Below are 13715 nucleotides of genomic sequence, written 5' to 3' on the forward strand. Positions count from 1 at the left end.
AGACAGAGCACGAGCGGGGGAGGGGCAAAGATAGAGGGAGACACAGAATCTGTAACAGGCTCTGGGCTCTGAGCGGTCAGCACAGAGCCCGAAGCGGGGCTCGAACTCACAGACCACGAGATCATGACCTGAGCCGAAGTCGGACGCTCAACAGACTGAGCCACCCAGGCGCCCCCCAACTCTACTTTTTTTATATTCGTCATGAAGTCCTCATTAATCTCAGTACTCTCTCTACCTTTGAAGCCTTTATGATCCTTTATTGAAATATTTTCCTTTGTAGTTCTTAACTAGCTGGGCATTCCCCTGCGCCACTGTTGATGTCATCTATGATGTCATGAGGGTGGTGGCCATCAATATGGCAGCTCACAGATTGGGCAGTCCCCAGGATCTCTCTAGTGATTCCAGAGAGTGGAATCTCTCTGGCTAGAGATCGGTGCTGCGTCTGTCAGGCAATGTTGATAATCTTGTCAGAAGTGATGTTTCCGCTGTGCTTGATGTTTTTCTGCTCCTTTCTGTATCTTGGCGGTTCCTTGAGGGCTTTGATCATCGGAGCAGAGCCAGAAGGTACCACTTCAATCTGGGCCTGTGTATTCTGAATGGTCACTTTCACTGTCATCCTGAGACCCTTCCCATCACCAGTTGCATTGGTGATGTCATCACAAACTTCTTTTAGAGACAGACCCAGGGGACCGATCTTCGGGGCCAGGGCAGATGTGGCATGGACTGCCCCTCCTGTGCACCTCAGGTATATGCCTTTGATCTCTTTGGGGTCGAACTTAGGCAGCATGGTGGAGGTGACTAGCGTGGGACGAACCAGGGTTTGGGATAACCGAAGAGAGTTGCACCTAGGCCTCCTCCCAGCCAAAAGCCTAAAGTGAATGAGATATTAGACACTAAAATTTAGGGGTCCCAATAAGGCCAAAAACAGAGAGAAGCTCTCACATAAAGAAAGGAAAACACTCAACAGTTACTGAGCAGTGACGAGTGCTTTCCCTGCACAATTATGTTTATCCTCACAATGGCCTCAACAGGGAGGTCTTCATAGTCCTATTTTGCTGATGAGAAGCCTTTGGTGCAAGGTCACAGAGCTGGAAATGGCAAAGGTGGATTTTGAACTCACGGTTGGTTGCACACTTCCTTTTAGGTTGGATTGCCGCCTTCGCTGACATTTATGTTAAAAATTATTGGTTTTTAACTCACGAGTGATAAGTCCACATTAAGTTTTTGAAAAACTACAATGGTAGCAGAGATGGGCATATCTAACCTCTCGTTCAACATAAATTAATTTTTGTCCCCGTGAGTCAAGGTAGCTTGTGGTTTACTCAGTGTGACTAAAAAATGACAGTTTTATGTGCTTCGGAGGGAGAACTGGTTGACTAATGGGTAGTTCAGAAACCTTTTACACACAAAGAGCTCAATAATTTCCCACTTTAAAAGTGTCACTTGCAGGTATCAGTTAACGACCAGCAATGGCTACTCAACAAACAGGCATTTATGATGAGTGCTTCAGTGTGAGAAGTTGGACAAAATGACCTCTTGGGGCCCTCCCCATGGATGTAATCAATCTCATCAAACCTCAGGCTCAGTTGGAGGCCAGAGTGGAGCACTGCTCTCCTGTTTCGAGCTGTTACGTTCCTGTTTTGAAGGAACACACCTTATCTCCCCAACTGGGAGGTTCTGTGAGGGCAGAGACTTGACTTTTCGTTTTTCTCCCAAAGCAGCAGGTGCAGAATTGAGCACGTAGTAGGTACTCAGTAAACACTAATTGAATGATTCCTTCAAGATCTTGTAACTCCAGATGCTTATAATACGGGGACACTTAAAGCAGGGTCAGAGCAACAGGGGACTCTAAATAATGGTCCTGAAGAGCCATTATAAAATAGATTGGGCAGACTCCCCAGTAACAGACAACATTTATTGCTTTAGAGATCTAGTAGCCACTTTGTTATTGTTGTTGTTAAACATGGACTTAAGTAAAAGAATAGGTCTCTTTTCTCAACTCTGATTCTATTTTGGTCTTAACCCTGACAACATGTGATACAGAAATAAGCCTGTTTTTGTCCCTAATAAAGGAAGTTTCTTGAGTTAGAAACACTAATCAGTTTTAGTGGTTTAGAGATGTGTGAGCCAGCATCAAGATTTTTCATAAGCAGAAGTATGGGACACCTTTGTAAAGAAGATAGAGTAAAACTAGATCATAAGCTCTTACTCCTACAGTACCTGATGGAATGAATGACCACGTTAAAAAGTCAAAACAAAATAAAACACCAGAGAAAGTTTTTAAAAAATGATGAGCAGCATTTAAACAAGAAAAAGTGTATTATTTTCTTTATATTTGATCCTAGTTTTATAAAAGTATTTCTTATATCCAGTTTATTTAAAAATTTTTAACTATTTATTTTGAGAGAGAAAGGGAGAGAACATGTGTGTGAAAAGGAGAGAGGCAGAGAGAGAGGGAGAGAATCCCAAGCAGGTTCTGTGCTGTCAGTGCAGAGTTGGACGTGGGGCTCAAGCCCACCCACAGTGAGATCATGACCTAAGCCCAAACCAGGATCCAGACGGATGCTTAACCGCCTGAGCCACCCAGGCGTCCCTATCCAGTTTATGCACACATGGAGAGCTGCTGAGGTGATGTGCACTTTAATATTATGGGGCGCCTGGGTGGCTCAGTTGGTTAAGCGTCTATCTTCGGCTGAGGTCATAATCTCACCATTCATGAGTTCAAGCCCCACACTGGGTTCTCTGCTATCCGTGCAGAGCCTGCTTCAGATCCTCTGTTGCCTCTCTCTCTGTCTCTCCCCTGTTTGCACACTCTCCCTCTCTCTCTGTCTCAAATATAAATAAAACCTTAAAAAGATACATTAATAATGATTTATTTCATGTGGTGGTGTTTGAGCTAAAACTTCACATTTGCATATTCTATGTTACTTGAATTCTTTGCCACATATATACATTACTAAAAAGTCAATATATATTTTGAATGCTGCATTAGCAACTTTTCAGGGTATTGCAAACTGAGGCAACTTCCTCCTGCTCATGTATGGCTGTACTCATGGCCTGTACTCAGCTTCGCTTCTTTTCTTACTCTGGACACTAGTCAATGTATGCACAGCTAATTCTAGATGTAGAATTTCTTCTCCCCAGAGTTCTGCCCTGTGGTGTTGCTATAGATTGAATGTTTGTGACCTCACCCTTACCCCCCCCCCCAAGTCACATGATGAAATCCTAACCCCCAAAGTGATGATATTGGGAAGTGAGGCCTTTGAGATATGATTTGGTCAAGAGGGTAGAGTCCTCATGAATGGGATTCATGCCCTTATAGAGGAGACCCCAGACAGCTCCCTTATGCCTTCTACCATGTGAAGACACGGTGGGAAGATGGTCAGCTATGAACCAGGAAGTGGGTTCTCATGAGACACAGAATCTGCTTGCACTTTGATCTTGGACTTCCCAGGCTCTAGAACTGTGAGAAACAAATTTCTTTTGTTTACAAGCCACTCACTCTACTGCCTAAATGGATTGAGACAGGTGTCCAGTCTGTCCTGAGGTGGCCTCCTGGCCACTATTTTCTTAATGTTGGAGTTTTACATTGCTTCTGCTAAGGATGGAAATTTTAACTTGTCATCACTGTTTTTCTACATAAATCTTCATTCATAACTTTGACTACTTTCTAGGATAAAATCTTAGAAGTAGGGTCAAAGCATATGACTTCTTTTCTCTTTTAATGCTCATGATTTTATATAGCCAGATTGATTTTCAAAAAGGCTATACTAATTGATGCTTTCACTAGAGGTATTTACAAAAGTGCCTCTTCTGTAACTCTCTTACAGTCCTAATCATTTTTTGTTTGACATTTGTGCCCATTTGATAACTAAAAATGATATTTAATTGCTGCTTTCATTAGCATTTTTATTATGAGTGAGGTTGACTGGTTTTCATATGAAGATTGAATTTTTTAAATTTCAGTGGAATTCTATAAGTGGGCAGGCAACACAATTATATTTATTTATTAGAATAAGAATTTGGGGGAGGGTGTTGCACATGGGTGGCCAGAGGAGCCCAATGTCAGGGATACCAGAGAGGAGACCTCAGTGACCATCCTGCTGGTAGGTTATGAGGGCCTGAACCAGGCAGGGAAGGCAGGAAATTCGAGGGCGTTCCACCTCCACCTCTGACTTCCTTTTAGGCTTCCAGATTTCCTGTTACAGTTTTCCACTCTGAAAAATTAGTATAGCAATAACCGTGTGACCCAATTAATTTCATGATGTTTTTAATCTCCTTATTGGGGGAAGTTTTATAATTCTCCTGAAAGATCCATTTCTACATTCCGCATCTAGAGAATCAATCATTCAGAAAAGAATTTGGCTGCAAGGTGATGAATTTTCTTCCCTGTGACACCTTTGTGGGGAAAGGTGGAAATGGATTCTACGGATCTAAGTATGATGAAGAAATGCCCTGATTTGCTACCAGCTTTTTGCTAGTGCTGGTTAGTCTCTTGGCTTTTACCTTAGAGTCCTTGCATGTTACATTTTTAAAACAGAGAAGCGAAACATACATAGTCAGGTTTTAGCCAAAGCAAATCCTGATGAAAAAAACCACGGGCCCTCTGTCATTCTGAGCTGGATTGTAATTCTTTGTTCTCTGTAGACTTCAGATAAAAGGATTCATGTGGGATGGTAGATAGGGCGGTTTTAATTTGGATCAACTGGACTTACTGCTGGATTTTACACCAGCCACGCTGTGAGGCAGGTTCTTTGTTTTCAGCAATTATCAAACTAAGCCTAATTAAACTTGCTTTGCTTTGATGTACTGTAATGTTTTCCATAATTTTATATTCCGAACCATTTTCATAAGTCCTTGTTTGAAATCAAGGATGGACTAGGGATTCATTTTATATCTGTCATGTCATGATTTAGTATGTATCTAATCAGGCTTTAAGATGCTTACTTTGGGTTGATGTAATTCGACATTCTTCTTGTTGTTGTGTTTTTGCAACTGGGACCCATGGGATTGCTTTTAAATACAATATGCTAATATAATAAATACAATAGATATATGTGGAAGGAAAGTGCAGACTTTCAATCCTACCAATTAAATATAGCTCTTAAATTGTACAACACACTCCTCTAGCTTGTAAAATTCAATTGATTTCCCTTTTTGTTGTGTTGTTCCTTAAGGGGACTTTTTTTTTTTTTTTTAAACAGCTTGTTTGGCCCAATTGACTCCATGTATATTTCTTTTGTGTAGCTAGGTTAAACAAGGTACTTGGTTTTTTGGGTTTTTTTTTATATTCACAAGTTGTTCATTTCCCACTTAGTGGAGGGTCCATTAGATCTCTTTTGCTTTATGGGTGCTAGCACAGAAGAGGTGAATGTTTTTCAAAGAGAATTTTTCTTCATCAAATATAAATAATTTAAAAACACATGTACTTCGTTCATCTAGTATCATACTTGGAGTTCTTGTTGCCACAGTGCCCTTTGATGCCTTTCAAAATACACTTCACTGGTTTTTTTATCCTAATTTCCTGTGGCTTTTAGCTTATCAGTTGGAATGGGCAGAGGATACAAAACTTGAACAATTATGTTGCACAGATTCCTCTTTCAGCCCATCTGTAGAGGGGACTTTGCTACAAGACCCTCTTACACATTTTCGAATGAAGTAATTCCTCTGTCTTCAAGATTTGTCATGAAGAAATATTATTCTTATCTGTTGCCATGAAAATCAAGAAAACTTAGGGCTAGAAACTATTATCAATATTAGAAAGACTTTGTATTGCTGGGCATAATTTGATAATATTTTTTAAAACTTTGTGTGGCAGTATAATCCATATAGAAAAGTGAGTGCACAGCTCAATGAATTTTCACAAACTGACCACACCTGTTTAACCAGTACTCAGACCAAGAGAGAACATCCCCAGCATTCCAGAACATATACCCCCTCATGCTCCTAACTAGTCACTGCTTCCCACAATTCACCCCCAGAATAACCACTTTCTTGACTTCTAACACCATAGTTCTGCCTGCTTTTATGCATTATATACATGAATTATACAGTAGGCACCCTTTGATGTCTGGCTTCTTTTTTTAACATTGTGAATGCAAAATTCATCCGTATTGTTGGATGTGGTTGTAGATGTTCATCCTCATTGCTTCATCCATTGTATGACTCTACCACAGTTTATGTATCCATTTTACTGTTGAAGGGCAGCTATGTGGTGGTGGGAGGTGGTGAGAAGGCACTGGAAGAGGGGTCAAATGCTTTACCTTTAATTCCTGCTCTAGTATTAGCAGGAACTGTACACAAGTTAAACAGATTTGGTTCTAACCTCTCAGTGCTTGTTCATTCTAGATAGTAAATACCTGGAGGATAAGGGACTAGCTTGGTTTATTTTTCTCCTCCCACTAACTCAGTGCCTCCTACAAAGGCACTCAAATGAATGTTGATACGATTCAAAATAGCTTGCCCAGGCAGAGAAGCAATAAAATGCAATTATGAGATGTACAATGTGAGACATGAGAAAAATAGTGCAGGAATTTCCAAAAGAAGAAATGGCTGAAAGATAGAGAAAGGGGGAAAAGATATAATATAATATAAAACAGCATAAAACAATACTTATTTATTTTGCTATCATGTAAATGAGCCTAATTAAATAGAGTTTGTAGGGCATTACTACATCATCTGTTAAAATGTATAAATAAAACAGTGTTTTGGTTTGCTGTTTTCTTGTTCACTGCACAGTAACCTCCCTTGATCGCCCATCTTTGATTATTTTACATGTATTTTGTTCAATTCACATGATTTTTTTGACCACCCAAAGCATCAACTGAACTGAATAAACCAATAATTGTATGACGTTGACATTCATCACAGCCATGTAAATGTTTGGTATTTTAGCCAATTTTGCTTTTCCAGTTTGTTTTTGTATCAGGCTTCACTGTGGATTCTACAAATTCTAGTTGTTGTTTTTTTTAAGAACATATCATAACTTATATTATTTTATTTCTTTTATTGACTTGATTGAAGTTGCTCCACAATCTCAATAATCAGTACACTAATACATGAATAATTATTGCTATGTCCCAGTAAGGGGTAGTAAGATAATTGTAGAGCTAATACCAGTGCAATAAATAAATTATTCATTAAAACATACAGTGCCTATTTGAATATATTGTTGCATTCTACTAGCAAAAGCATCTAGTACTTTATTGGAGGCTCCCATTTTGATTAAAAAAAAAAAGATGGCCCATTCATTCTGGTAGATTCAGAGAGTTAATAATTTGACTACTCTAGGAATTGGCCTCAAGGGAATGTAAACAAGTGACAGACTTGGAAGAAAGGCAGGGTGGAATTTGATATGGCTGATTTCTGATCTGTGTGTATTAGTTTGTTAGAGCTGTCATACAAAATACAATAGACAGTGGCTTACACAATAGAGGTTTGTTTTCTCACAGTTCTGGAAGCTGGAAGACCAAATCGAGGTGCTAGCAAGTTGGTTTCTTCTGAGGCTTCTCTCCTTGACTTGCATATGGTCATCTTCTCCCTTTGTATTCATATAGCCTTCTCTCTGTGTGTGCCAGTGTCCTAATGTCCTCTTCTTATTAGGACACTAGTTATATTGGATCACATCTAATGACCTCATTTAACCTTAATTACCTCTTTAAAGACCCTATTTCCAAATACAGTCACATTCTGAGAGGGCTCGGGGGAGCTAGGACTTCAACATACAAGTTTTGGTGGGGGGATACTTTAGCCTGTAACACTCTGTCAAAGACAATACTTGAAACTGATATGAAATACTCAGATCAGGCACATCTCATACTCCTTCTAAGACTCAATGCTGTCACATTCGGGTCCTCAGCTGCCTGTTCTGCTTCAGCTGCTGCTCTGGCCTTCCCCCTCTGGGGTTGCATGGCTCCATTACCTGGACGTGGCCAGTCACTGGGGCCTGATGCACAACCAGACTGATCAGTCACCACCCTGAGTTTTTGTCTTTTCACCCTCCTATAGATCATGGATGAGATGCTGTGTGGTGGGGCATGGGATCTCATTTTTAGAGCACCAGCCAAAGAGGCTAGAAGATGCAACTGAAAAATTCAGATGGGTTAAGTCCCCACTGGGGCAAACTTTGACTAACAGAAGGAAGTAAGAGATGGGAAGGAGCTGGGTAGATGAATTACTGCTCATTACTGCTTCCCATGGCTGGTCCCAAGCCACAGTTTCTCTGTATTAGCTTGTCTAGAGACTCTGGCCCAGTGGTTATATCTACTGAGTAGTCAGCTTTATATCCTCACAGCTTATCCCTTTTCTCTCTCTAACTTCCCTGGCACTGCAGCTATCAAATGAAGAACTGAAACTCAATCCTTGTCTCAGGCTCTGCTTTCTAGGGAATCTGGAATAAGATAATATTTTTCATGTTATAGAAATCTCACCCTAACTGGAGGGGTAGGAATAAATTTGAATATAGAGACTATTATTATTTAATATTTATTATAGAGCAGTTAGTCACTGTTCTTGAGATCCTACTAGCAAGGGGGCTACAATAAAGTTATGATAAATTACAGTGCACAGTGACAAATATTAACTCAGTAGCACCCCTAGCCTTATGTAGATTCATCAACTGGACTCATCTGCTTTGCTAAATAATTTTCATTTTAGTTTTTATGAGAAAATGTGTTTATAATTTGAACAAGAGTATTTCTTTTTAAAAAAATTTTTTTAACATTTATTTATTTTTCAGACAGAGAGAGAGCATGAACAGGGGAGGGTCAGAGAAAGAGGGAGACACAGAATCTGAAACAGGCTCCAGGCTCTGAGCTGTCAGCACAGAGCCCGACGCGGGGCTCGAACCCACGGACCGAAGTCAGACGCTCTACCGACTGAGCCACCCAGGCGCCCCTGAACAAGAGTATTTCTTAAACCACATCTTTATCTGCTATGAAGAATGTGCTTTTCTTTCCAGCAGAATCCATGTTGTTATCCATGATGATGACATCATAATGGAGGAATTCATGAATAAAGTTTCTTAAACTGTTAAAAAAACTCATCAGAAAATTTTACCTTCTTCAAAATCTCAAACATTGAAATATAATGTGTTATTAATTATTTTGTATAATCACTAAGTAGTACTAATATTTGGCCACTTGAAAGAATTTCCTGAAAATTCTAGTTTTCAGAAAGTAATTTTTCAATTCCAGTGAATTCTTCAGATAGGTAGTATAGTAAGACCATACACCTATTATATACCCATATGCAAATAAAGTTCACCTGAACAAATGGGTTAGACTCTTGTGCAAACTTTCTGATGCATTGTGTGGCATTAGTAAATGAGCAGGAAAAACTGTAGCTCTCACAAGGGGTTAACATCTGAACTATATAAGAGACTCCTACAATTCAATATCAAAAAACAAACAACCCAATTAAAACATGGCAAAGGAACTGAATAGATATTTTTTCCACAGAAGGCATACAAATGGCCAACAAGTACATGAAAAGGCGCTCAACATCACTAATCATCTGGGAAAAGGAAGTGAAAACCACAATGAGATATCACCTTGCACCTGTTAGAATGGCTGTCATCACAAAGAGAAGAGCTGGGAAGTGTTGTTGAGAATGTGGAGAAAAGGGAACCCTTGTGCACAGTTGGTGGCAATGTGAATTGGTACAGCTATTATGGAAAACAGCATGGAGGTTCCTCAAAAACTAAAAATAGAACTACCATATAATCCAGCAATCTCCTGTCTGGATACTCAACAGAACTGAAATCAGCACCTTAGAGAGGTATCTGTGCTCTCATGTTCATTGCAGCATTATTTTCAGTAGCCAACATATGGAAACAACCTAAACATATGTTGATGGATGAATGGACAAAGAAACTGTGGTATGTATATAGAATATTTTTCAGCCTTAAAGAAAAAAGATCTTACCCTTTGTGACAACATGAATGAAACTGGAGGGTGTTTTGCTAAGATAAATAAGGCAGATACAGAAAGGAAGAAACTATGTGATCTCACCGATATGTGGAATCTAAAAAAGTCAAATGAATATAAAACAGAGAGTAGAATAGTGATTACTAGGGTCAAGGAGTGAGAGGTAATGGGGAGATTTTGATTAAAGGACATAAAGTTGTAGTTATATAGGAAGAATAAGTCTAGCGATCTAATGTATAGCACGGTGACTATAGTTAATAATATTGTACTGAATACTGCAAATTTTCTAAAAGAATAGATTTCAGATTCTTTCACCACAAACAAAATCATAGAGACTATGAAAAGGAGATACATTCATTAGCTAGACTGTAGTAATCATTTCACCATATAGATGTAGGTCAAATCATCATGTTTTACACCTTAAATATATACAGTTTCTATTTTAAAATGTACAGGAAATAGAATTTCCAAATTCATGACAGATGTGAGTATTTAGAATTAAAGAATGAGAAGTTAGAATCCCTGGGAATTTCCAGGAATTCCCAAAGCCAAACCTTATATTGTACTTTTTCACAGTTTATTTATGAGGTTAAAAATAATAAGCAACCATAATAATAAATAGTGAATTTCTGTGATGGTGTTATATATATAGAGTTTTTCTATACAGAAAATATACCCCATGTAATAAATGACTGTTTTATATAAACTGATATATTATTAACAGATTATACATTTCAATAACACACAGAACAATGTTTTCTCGATATAAACATTTGATAGTAGAAAGGGACCATTGGCACCAAATAAAGGCCAAAAAAAAACCCCTCTAACAGTTTGAAAGATACTACAAATATTTAATATTTAAAAGCTGTCATCCTAAAATAAAAATGTTAAAGCACACTACACATGAATTGTCCTTTCCAGTAGTTTTGATCTCTGTTTTATGACAAATATTTCAGACGTAGAGAAATTTCTTTCATTTTACATCAATATTGGTAGGAATATTTAAGGGTGCATCCAAAATCATCTCCAAGTTGGATATCAGGGTTTGTGCTGCTTCATTTAAACTCATTTCCTTTTTTAATGTTAAAAATAATTTGTTTTTCCCTATTTTGGTATTGCCATTGAAATCAATATTACTTTTGCCAACTTGGATTTGAGATCAATTTCTAATTTCATACTTAAATATTCTATGACAATTTTCACATCTTATTCTCTTTGCATTTTTTTGGTAAAATATTTATAAAAAACTATAGTCTGGGGGTGTCGATTAAGCATTGGACTCTTGATTTCTACTCAGGTCATGATCTCACGGTTCTTGTGAGGTCAAGCCCCAAATCTCCTTGCTGACAGTGCTGAGGCTGCTTGGGATTTTCTTGCACCTCTCTCTCTCTTTCTCTCTGCCCCTCTCTCACTCTTGCTCTCTCAAAAATAAAATAAAATAAAATAAAATAAAATAAAATAAAATAAAATAACTTAAAAAGAAGAAAAAAAACTATAGTCTGTAGATAATATTCAACTGTTGGAAAACATCAGTCAATATTATTGGGGAGTGTTTGAATAGTATAACATTTGGATATCCTAGTAAGTTTAATAGCACTACACAGGATCATGTGTTGGTATTGCCAATTTAAGGACTTATTTGGGTTTCAAAACTTGTTTTTTCTTAGAACACCACTCATAGGATATTTATAATGTATTCTATGTGTTAAAATTTAGTAATATCAATTTTATTTGCAAGAATGATTTACCTACCATTAAGAGCAGCAGCAGAAAAAGAAGCTGTGCATGTGATCACTGATCATCTCGAGACTGATTTAGCTTAAGAAAATAGGTGTCATCATAGAAATGTGTGTATCAAGAAACTGAAAAGAACAAAACCATGCATTTTAAATGACTATGACCCTTGGCATACAGGGCTCTTCTCTCCCTTTATGAACAGAAGACTTAACCATCTCCATGTTGTCACAAGTGCTGGGTATAGAAATGCTGGGAGAGTCCCCTCATACTTCTCTTCATGGCCAGAAAAGATCTACTGTTTCCCTCAAGGTTTTGAGATGGGACTAGTAGTACTTTGAGTTATCACAAGAAATCTCTGATAATCTTGGAAGACTTCTCAGGTGAGACTGTAAAATACCTGGGCACATTTGGCCAAGATTTTGGTATAACTTCTCAAAAAAAAAAGTTGATCCCCATCATGGATTATGCTGAGCAGACTACCATGTTTTACCCTTACATGTAGTCTTTGGCTGTAAAAGCCTGTTTCAGAGCACATGGCATAGTCTGTACCCTCTTTGTTAAAACTATTTTCAGCACTAACTATTGCTTAGTATAAGCAAGGTTAATAGGGAACTGTTTTTTTAGGAATGACAGTGTGATTGCCTCATACAAGGCGATGTGTAAGTAGTCATGTTGAAGTCTTGTGTATGGTTTCATCGCCTTAAGCAGTTTCTTGTAAGGCATTTCAATATAGCATTCCTTCCCATTAATCATTCAGGCTTGATCAACATGGAAAACAAAATGACCTATGGAAGTGACACCTTATAAGCCAGTGTATTCAATAGCAGATGATTCAATCCATTCATATTCATAATACTGCAGACAGGCATATAGATCTAAGTACCAAGCTGCATATGTAACCCACACATGTAAGAAGGCATGAAAGAGTAAAGTAGTTAAATCCCATGGGGCAGCAGGTGGCTGCTTTTAACTCTAGCTGCAGTGAGGGAAGGGGGTGGGGTGATGAGTGAGGGAAGTTTCATGGTGGGAGACAGGGCATAATCATAGAAAAACTGGCTGCTGTGTGATGGGGCAGTCCTTCAGGCTGCACTTGGAATTAAAGGCCATTACACCTGAGGACATTTGGAGGCTGGGCAGAGTGAGGGCCAGTAATGGAGTCCTCTGGTATTGGAGGGGAATTACCTCCACAACATTTCTGGCATTTCTCGGCTTTTTTGAAAGGCAACAGAGAAATCACTGGAGCAATAAAAATGCCCTTAATGTTTTTGAGGCACAAGCAGGTAGAGTGATTTTTGAGTAGTTGCAGACAGCAACCAAGAGCACTTCAAAACCAAAAAGCAAATGGACTCTTGTGGGACCTGCAGGGAAAGCAGGTGGCTAGGCAACCCTGTGCACCCAGCTGCCCCAGCCCAACCTGGACAAGTCATTCTTGACCCCTTCAGTTTCCACCTCTCACCTTCAAATGAGTTGTTTCTAGTTTTTTTCCTCTTAAGAACTATATTGCTATGGACATTTTATACATATTTCCTGGCCCATTTGTGCACGAGTTTTATCAGGTAATGCTAAATTGTTTTTATTAAAAAAACTTTTTTATCATTTTTTTGAGACAGGGGAGGGGCAGAGACAGAAGGAGAGAGAATCCTAACCAGGTTCCTCACTGTCAGCCCAGAACCTCATGTGGGGCTCAAACCCATGAGCCATGAGATTATGACTTGTGCTGAAAGCAAGAGTCCGACACTTAACTGACTGAGCCACCCAGGTGCCCCTGACTTTTAAGCTTTTTAATCGGGTGGGAGTTTTCTTTACTTTTTTAATGAAAAAATTTTAAAGTTTGTTTATTTTTGAGAGAGGGAGAGAGACAGGGTGCAAGCAGGGGAGGAGCAGAGAGAGAGGGAGACACAGAATCTGAAGCAGGCTCCAAGCTGTCAGCACAGAGCCCGATGTGAGGCTTGAACTTATGAACTGTGAGATCATGACCTGAGCTGAAGTCAGACGCTTAACCAACTGAGCCACCCAGGTGCCCCTGGTAGGAGTTTTAATACGCATTTC

General features: G+C 38.9%; 1 pseudogene; it reads right to left on the reverse strand.

Annotated features, from left to right (window-relative positions):
* Positions 1 to 283: 283 nt before the first annotated feature.
* On the reverse strand, positions 284 to 800 carry LOC115511489 (annotated as a pseudogene).
* Between the last annotated feature and the right edge of the window lie 12915 nt (positions 801 to 13715).

Source organism: Lynx canadensis, chromosome B1 (assembly GCF_007474595.2).
Source record: "Lynx canadensis isolate LIC74 chromosome B1, mLynCan4.pri.v2, whole genome shotgun sequence".
Lineage (NCBI taxonomy): Eukaryota > Metazoa > Chordata > Mammalia > Carnivora > Felidae > Lynx > Lynx canadensis.